The sequence below is a fragment of the Physeter macrocephalus genome, chromosome 1 (genome assembly GCF_002837175.3).
Source record: "Physeter macrocephalus isolate SW-GA chromosome 1, ASM283717v5, whole genome shotgun sequence".
NCBI lineage: Eukaryota > Metazoa > Chordata > Mammalia > Artiodactyla > Physeteridae > Physeter > Physeter macrocephalus.
Window position 1 is genome coordinate 84,868,843 of NC_041214.2, and position 9,262 is coordinate 84,878,104.

The following is a 9,262-nucleotide window of genomic DNA, read 5'->3' on the forward strand; positions in this document are numbered from 1 at the left end:
AGAATTTAGTGCTCTTAGAAACCCTCTAGGTCCTCCCAACCCCATCTTCCTAACAGTTTTATCATGGGTTATAGCTAAAAAAAAATCATTGTGAATATATAATGCATTAAAATGTTTCAAACATTCCACCAGATCTGATATTGTTCTATTCTATTGAGCCCCCCACCCCTACTTCCTTCCTTCTGAAGACCATCTTTCTAGAACTCTTCATCCTCTCACTACAATATGGACAGTGTGTGTTCCTGCTGTCATCCTAAGACTTCCCTCTGTTCTTCTCCTGATTCTTATGTCTTTTTTTCTTCTTTCTTTGTATTCTGTCCTTGTTTGGTTGCAGAACATCCTGCAGTTGCTTAGTAGAGCCTCACAAAGGAGAGCATGTGTTCAGTCTTGCAGCTTTAACAAAAACACCTCCAGTGACAGGGAACCAACTCATCCTCCATCACAGTGACATTCTGGGTATTCCATATAAATGCTAAAATGTTTTTATTCATTCATAATAACAAAGCATTTTTTAACCCTCTGTCACCCAGACATTTGTCACTATGTGTTCTCAAGTTTTCTAGTCTTCATTGTCAATTTCTCACATAATATCCAAATTGGAAGACTGCAGCTCCCACCTGGCATACTGTGGCAAGCTCAGTAACTTCCTTGGCCACTGGTATCCTTGAAGTCAGGCTCTGCCTCAGCCTAACACCATGTCAGCCTTGATAATGAACTTTGGCCTCTCTGCTGGCTACTCTGTCCCCTCTCCTGGGGCCAACTTGGCAACAGCAGATCAGTGTGTCACTTACCTTCCTCCTAGGAATTGGTGGACTTGGAATTAATCTCAACATGCCAGTTCAGTAGCTCTCTGAAGTAGAAATCTCTCCACTGCTGAAAAATTCCCATGCGTCCTCCTGTTCTAGTCTCTTGGGTACTTGGGTTTTCATTTCCTCCAAAGCTCGACAGCCTAAAATAAAAGTCTATCCTCTACCCAGACCAGTTGTCATGGGCCTCCATTGTCATCTTGCTCCTGAGCCCCAGTTCCCTTCGTTTCCTTCCTCATACTTAGATGGAGTCCTTGAATGAACCAATCATGCCCTGTATTCCTGTCATGTCCATCTTATCATATCCTCTTCCTATCCTATCCTTATTCCTATCCTCTTCCCATAGGCTAAATTTCTCCTAGTTCTTGCCTCATGCCTTTGAACCAAACAGGATCTGTGACCTGCTTCTCATTGGACATGATGTCTGGCCCCATCTTTGAGATTTCTTCTGCTACTTCTATTTGTTCCAAGCTCCTACCAATTCTTCCTTGCCCTCAGCCAGGGCCAAGTGGTGGAATACTTTAAGCTCCCTTCTAAAAACCAACTGCAGACTTGATTGTCCTTTCTGAAACTCCTGAGAAATAAGTCAAAAAGTTACTCATGTTAAATCTTATAGACTTTCAGTAAAACTTGTTTAGAATATGGGCAGAATATGTAGCAGTTCATGTGGTATAGTTTTAGGGCACCAGGAGAAGAGCCCTGCCCAAAGAAATGTCACCCACTCAGTATTCACAGTGCTCCAAAGAACAATATTAAACCAGACAGTGGTTCTCAACCCTGGCTAAAATTCTGAATCTCCTGGGGAGGTTTTACCAAAGTTAATGCCCAGCTCCACACCCTGGAGATGCAGATTTATGAGTCATGATGATGTCCAGACATCACCAGAAAGATTTCCAGGTGATTCTAATGCACAGTGAGGGATGTGAACCACTGCACTAAAGGATAAGAGTAAGGCTTACAATATCAATCTCTCTTGAAGAGAACAAACACCTGACAGAGATATTAAAATACCAGTGTCTGATGTGTCTTCTCACTCAAGGCAGGAAGTGTGAAGAGGAAAACAGAATAGAAAGCATCACGAAGAATAAAGTTGGCCAAGGATGGGTCCTGGTCTCCACCTAGAAGTTAAACATACTTTCTTAACCATTATAACTCGTATGACCTCTGCCTATGGCTTATTAAGCCTTCAGTAGTAAGGCCAAGGGAGAGGAGAATGAGTTGGGACTGGGAAAGGGGTAAACATAGCCCTAAGGATGCACCTTGAGGAAAAGAGGACCTGGCCAGGAGCTTGAATATAACAACCTGAGTGTAACAACTTGTGTATAATTGGGACTTGTTTTGTTAACCATAACGTCCAATTTGCAGGTGATAAGCTTTGCTTATGATGGGAATAGAGGGGCAGGTATTGATTCATTTTTCCAGGGAATAGGATATTTTTGAAGCAGGATAGTGACATTGATTGAGAAGATGAGGCAGAGGTTTTCCCTTGTCCTGTCCTGGCCCCTTGGATGGCAAGGACTAAGTAGATTCTCAGGGCTCTAGCCAAGTAGACTGGGATTTGGAGATGATGCCATCCCAGCCTGGAAGTGGAGTGCAAATGGGGCAGCCTCCCTGTTGTCATGGACAGGGCAAACCTAGGAAGAGGAAGGATGGTTTGGAGAAAATGAATGATAGGAGTTGGTATGGTAAGACAAACCCAAGGAATATTTTTACAAGCATCTCTTTATTTAAAACTTTTTGTGTATATGGAGTAGTTATTTTTCTCCACAGTTTAAAGTTATAGTAGTTCCTGTGGTTAAAATATTTCTGCTTTATGTCTCAGTTTCCTCTGCATAAAATGAAGACATTTTTAGATAATCTCTAAGGGCTCCTTCACGTAGAGCATTCTGAATCTGAATATTAACAAAACATAACAACAAAAGCATGGAAAGGTTACAATCATGATCATTCCTGGCTGTTCACAGGTTTTTCCCATTCAGCTATAATATTAGCCATTCTTAAGAGCTTCTTGCCAGTCTTTTCTTAAACCACATAATGAAATAAAAATACACATAGTATAAATTTTGTTGGAGAGGGATCAAGGACTTTGACTTTCCAATTCAGGAGACAAAGCTAAGCAATCAAAGGCCAATGAATCATAATTAATTGCAAAAAAGACAGGAATTCTAAGTAGCAAAGGTGATCTCACTCTCTTCTGGACAAGAGCCACAGGAGTGCTAGGAAGCAAGGTAGGTGAGAAAGAGGAGGGAAACCAATTTCAGAGGAAGGACTTTTAAAAGTGAAGGTGTGGGGACATTTAGCTGAAAATAAACACACAAAGGAGGAAAACAGCACAGTAATTCCTTAGTATATAGAAATGAGCCAATTAAGGGACTATATCTATTTTCTCTCTTTGATGTCTCTGAGGATCTTAAAGTCTGAATGGCAACTAGTAATATTCTTAGGGGGATGGGGCAGAACACAAATCATACTTTTCTGTTTCATCTCCAATACTTTTGTAGACAATGGAATCATGTTAAAGAGAACAATAAAGACTAAAGGAGTCACAAGGGGTGGCAGACCTAAGAAATATGAGACCACTGGGCTGTGAGAGCCTTAAAATCCCAGACCGTGATATTGACATACCCAACACTTCAGTGGGCCCAGTCCATTGCCAGTAAACACTCCACAAATGAATGAGTAATTAACCCCATGAAATTTGTCCTAGAGAGGGTGAGGAAAAGAGAAAATTTGACTATAATTATATGAGTGCTATGTGAATGAGCTAGATTTTGGAACATGCTGGAAGGACAATTTCCACGTTAGCCATATACATTCGTGGGTTACCATCCACCAATCAGCAGTATGGGATAGGAAGCTAAGGTAGAGAGAGCAGTGGAGCAAAGCCTGTGGCTTGATGATTGTGACAGTCCCTCATTCCCTAGTCATTGGTATTCACTGGCTACTTTCCCAAAGCAATCTGTCAAGCAAATTAGACTTCAGGAGAAATTCAATAATGCTAAATATTCAGTAGAATATTTGTCTTAAGCCTAAACCAAGACCCCCAGAAATTTAAAATCTCCTTCCAGATGGACCCAAATAGTTGTAGGACTTCCCAGAATAAGTGGAGTTACTAGTCTGCCTAGGGAACGCATCTATTATACTCATGGAAGCGTAACAGTCACCTGTTGTTGTGCTGTTTTCCTCCTTTGTGTGTTTATTTCCAACCCCACCTTCAAAAGATAAAGAAATAATCCTAAACCAGGACCCTGAAGACAGGAATCTCACTGCTTATTAGTTGAGTATCTTTTGGCAAATCTGCAAACATCTCCAAGTTTTCTGATTTGTAAAACAAGGACAACAACTACCTCAACTCATTACTGTGGGAAACAAAATATCTTAAAACTCAGCTAAGTTATCATAACAATTAGAATATAATCCTAGCACAGTAGCCTGAAAGACTCTTTTTGATCTAGCCCCTGTGTATCTGGTCAATATCTTTTATTTCTCTCCCCTTACTCCTTAAGTTGCAATGTGGACCTTCTCTCTATTGCTCAATATCTCTCCCACATCAGGGCTACAGTAATCTTCTCCTTGACATTCCCTGCTTGTTCCTTGCCATCCAGGCCTCAGCTCATATGTCATCTTTTTCAAAGACATTTCCTCCATCCACGCTATTAAATTTTTCACATGTATACAGTCCGTTCCTACCATCAACAAGTCATGGTCTATCACATTATTCTGTTCCATTCTCTTGATAGCAGCGATCACCATTTGAATTTATTTTGCTGATTTGTTTGCTTACTTGTTCATTTGTTGTCTCCCTCCAATCAATAATATAAACACTAATAGAGCAGGGACCTCATATTGCTTGTACTTGGAATTATGTCCGGCAAGCACATAGTAGATGAAAATAAATATATCAGTTAAAGTAGTAGATTCAATAAATGTTTGAATTGAAATATTTTAATGAAAAATATTCATAAACTGTGAAACCCTATGTACATGTAAGTTAGCATTTACTTCTATTGAGAGGGTACTAGAGGGAAAGAGCAGAGGACAAGGAATACTAGATTTTCATTTTGTGTTGACTGCTTTTCAGTTGTCTGGATTAGGGCAAGTCACTCCTTTGCCTCTCTGTACATTGGTTTTCTCGTCTGTAAAAGGGGGAAAATGGTACCTACCTCGTAGATTGTTTTGAGACTTAGATCTAATGTTGACAAAATCACTGTGCACACATATTTCGCTCATGTAAGTTTTTGTCATTCTCCAACATATGATCCATTCTCCAACATAAGAATGAGGAATTTCTTTAAAATCTTTTTTTTTTTAATTTCAAAAAAGCAAGACTTTGGGGGGCCGTTAGGACAAAATCATGGGGGAGTTTATTTTATCCAAACTCTTTCCCAAAGCATCAAAATTCTGTTATCCATGCCTTTGTTTACAGAAGTATATTTGCATGTCCTAATTAGAACTTTTGGCAAGAATCCGAGGAAAGGAATTTAGGATTTTGCCCTCAGGAAGAAGATCATTCTCTCCAAAACAGCCACCCCATTTTCATGCTGCAGAAAAGAGGTGGTGAAGGCATCATCGTTACTTACAGAAATAAGACTGAGCAGTCGGATTGACATCAATTTACCAACGAAGCAGTATAACCCATTTGAAGTAAAGCACATTATAGTTTATTTAGCAACAGTTCCTTGCCTCTTCTAGCTCTGTGTAATGACAGCTGTTCTAATGCTTTCACAGAGAAGACTGTCTGAAAAGAAGGAAGAGGATGAACGTGTCCACACTTGGTCTGAGTCTACCCATGCACTTCTCTGCTGAGGTCCAGAAGTTCCTCAGGGATGGTACACATCCAATCCAAACCTTCAGGTCCACTGTTTGACTCTAGAGAAAACTTAGGGCTCGGTGGATTCACAACCTTCCAGTCCAAGGCTTGGAATCAGAAAGTCTGGGCTTGGGGAATGAGTCTGCCATTTATGATTCATGTAGGACCTTAGGCTAACCATTTTACATCTTCTTGGGCTTTAATTCCTCTGCTGCAAAATGGACAAAAAATTGATATCTGCCTCATGGGATTGTTGGGGGGATTAAATAAGACCCTACGTGAAGAAAACCCTTTGTAAAGGGCAAAGTGCTATATAAACATCCCACATTTTAAATCCTGTCCTCCTCTGGCTCTGAACCTTCTGACACAGGAATTATAATGGTACTCCTCTTGGTAGATAAGTTTGCAACACTCAAGGTCCCGAGTGCTCACAGGGAAGGTACATACCTGGTACAGGTGCAGCTTTTTTTCCTTCCTGTGCCCTCAGCTGGCATTGCTAATGTACAACAACACTTTTTCCTACTGAGTCTGGACCCAATCTCAAAATCCCCACTATAACTTTCCAGCAGCTACCATCAATTGATGGAGGTGGCATGGGAAATAAAGATGACTGGCCATCCCTATGATGTGTAGCCAAAGTGTCTCAGACTCTCTCATCTATTGTCCAGATTGAGGATACACAGGGGATGCCACACAAGTGTATATAACATTGACATCCTAGCGTGACACACCCTCAGTCAACACACACATAAACAGAGCAGCACTGGCTCAAGCGTGTGTTTGTTATGCCTGAGTTAATTTCATAGTGAAAGAAAAAATCAAATCTTCAGGGAAATGTTGGCAACAGTACAATTTATGATAAATCAAATTGTCTGAAGAGATGTGTAAAAGGGTTTTGGAGAGAACAAAGGCTCTGGGACTGAGCAGCAAATGTCAAGTTAGCTATGTAACTTGTGGGAGTGTGTATACCGTGTAACTGGATCAATCTCTTAATTGCTCTATATTTCCCTATCAGATAGGATAATTAGAAAACATTTTGATTCTCAGCTGAATCAATTCTTTCCTTAGGCTTTGAGAAGAAGAGTGTCTTACAGAGTACTCAGATGTTAATATTAAAATTGATCTCATTTTAGTTCTGGAAGGAACCGAGCATTTGTGAAAGTGATCACAGGTCCTTCTATGACAATCCAGATGTCAGACATCATCCTGAATGAACAGAAGTTGATCTGTGCCTGTCAAGCATCCCCGCTTGCAAATGGAAAACTCTTTCTTTTATTCAGTCCTGGTGTGACTTTGCCTGGCATGAGGTGATCCACTCTATTACTTTTTACCAAGGTCAAGCTACCTCACATTTCATGGGAAATTGCACTTGCCCATTACCCAAGCTAGATGAAGGGTACTGCTCTCTGCTTTGTGTCATCAGCGATATGACCAAAGAAAGACTTATGTATAAACATGTTTTCTTTTTTTTTTTTTTTTTTTGCGGTACGCGGACTTCTCACTGCTGTGGCCTCTCCCGTTGCGGAGCACAGGCTCCGGACGCGCAGGCTCGGCGGCCATGGCTCACGGGCCCAGCCACTCCGCGGCATGTGGGATCTTCCCGGACCGGGGCACGAACCCGCGTCCCCTGCATCGGCAGGCGGACTCTCAACCACTGCGCCACCAGGGAAGCCCTAAACACGTTTTCTTAATTAAAATAACAAATGTGTTTTATATGCAGAAATAACCAAAGTCTAATTTTCAGAGGCAATTTACAATTTTCATGTTAATAAATATTTCTTTAAGTCCTAGAAGCTAAAAAGCTCATAATAATGCAAAGAACAAAAGCGGCAAAAATTCTTTTTATGAGCCTAGAGATTGTTACTTGTATTTGCTTTAAGGCTCTGGCATTAGGGTCCAATTCAAGAAATATATATTAAGAAAAATGGATCTTTAATTTGGAAAAGGGAGATTATAGCTTCCCTTATTCCCTGCTGACCCTTTTTTTAAGCCATTTTTTAATTTTAGTGTTGAATGGTTAACAATTTCCTTGGAGTTTATAAAGCACTTTTTCAGTTTATGTATCTCACTTGATTCTCACATTACAGTTTTAGCAACACCAACTTTCAGAGGAAATGTGGAGACTCATGTGGGTTAAGCCATGTGGCCAAGGTCACACAGCTGCAAAGTGCAAAAAATACGACTTGAATCCATATAAGCTGATTCCTAGAACGGTCTTCTTTACTGTCGCATGCCCACCTAAAGAGTGACTTAAGACAGGGATTGTTTTTTGTGAAACTAGAAAAGGGCATTTTTTTTTTTTTACCTATTAGAAACGCCTGGGACCAGAAGAGTGAGCCAAGACGGAGTCAACGTGAGAAGTCTCGGAATTAAATAAGTATTAGAACAAATCCAAAGGAGCCAGAGATGCCAAGTTTGGGGTTGGATGGAGGTGACAACAAACAAAAGCAGTTGAGAGTAAACCAGACAATTGATCTGCATATACCTTAGAAACTAGAAGTTTTGTAATGCCTGAGTCAGTGGTAGGTTTAATAGGTCAGAAGCAAAGAGGGCAATTTGTAGCCTTCCGTGCTGGTGGAGAGAAAGTACCCGAAACCCATCCAGGATGGACTTCTACTGGTTCTCTGGCTTAGTTGCTGTGGTCTGAGTGGCATTTGGGAGAAAGTAAACAGGTTAAGGTCTGCCACTATGGCAGAGTGGCAGGGCAACACATTTTAGTTTGTTGTTTCTGAGAATGCAGACTGTTACAATGCAAATTCTAGTTGAAATGGGAATGGAAACTGTCTATCCAGGACTGGACATGTTTAAGAATGAAGCGAGCATGTGTACCAGTGATGGAGGATAGAGCCAAATAGTAAAGGCAAGTCACTGCCAAAACACAAAACAAAGGAAGTGACGCATCCCCACAGGTGACTCACAGAGAGAGCCAGAGACCAGCCCAGTAGGTGCTACAGAATAGGGCCCAAGCTTGAGCTTGTCCACCATAACAGTGATTGCTGTAATTTGTCGTATGCTTACTATGTATATGGCATGTGTACGATGACTTATAAATATTCTTTCATTAACCTTCAAAATACTCTGAATTGATTATTTTTAAGGACAATTTTTGTAGATGAGAAAATTGTGGTTCAGAGAGATTCAGTGACTTATTCAAGGCCAGACAGCTAGTAGGAGGCAAGCCAGGATTGAGACAGAAGCCTGGCTCCAAAGCCTCTGTGCTTAGCCAGGACTCTCAACATTCTTCTCTTACATGTAGCGATTGGGCAGTAAGTTGATGGTGGTGAACCACATTTAATAACATTACTCTAAGTATTTTTTAGTCATGTCAACAACCTACAGTGGACTTTGTCGAGTGTTTTCTTTTCTTTTTTTTTAACCTCTTTATTGGAGTATAATTGCTTTACAATGTTGTATTAGTTTCTGCTTTATAGCAAAGTGAATCAGCTATACATATACATATATCCCCATATCTCTTCCCTCTTGCATCCCCCTCCCATCCTCCCTATCCCACCCCTCTAGGTGGTCACAAAGCACCAAGCTGATCTCCCTGTGCTATGCAGTTTCTTCCCACTAGCTATCTATTTTACATTTGGTAGTGTATATATGTCCATGCCACTCTCTCACTTCGTCCCAGCTTACCCTTCCC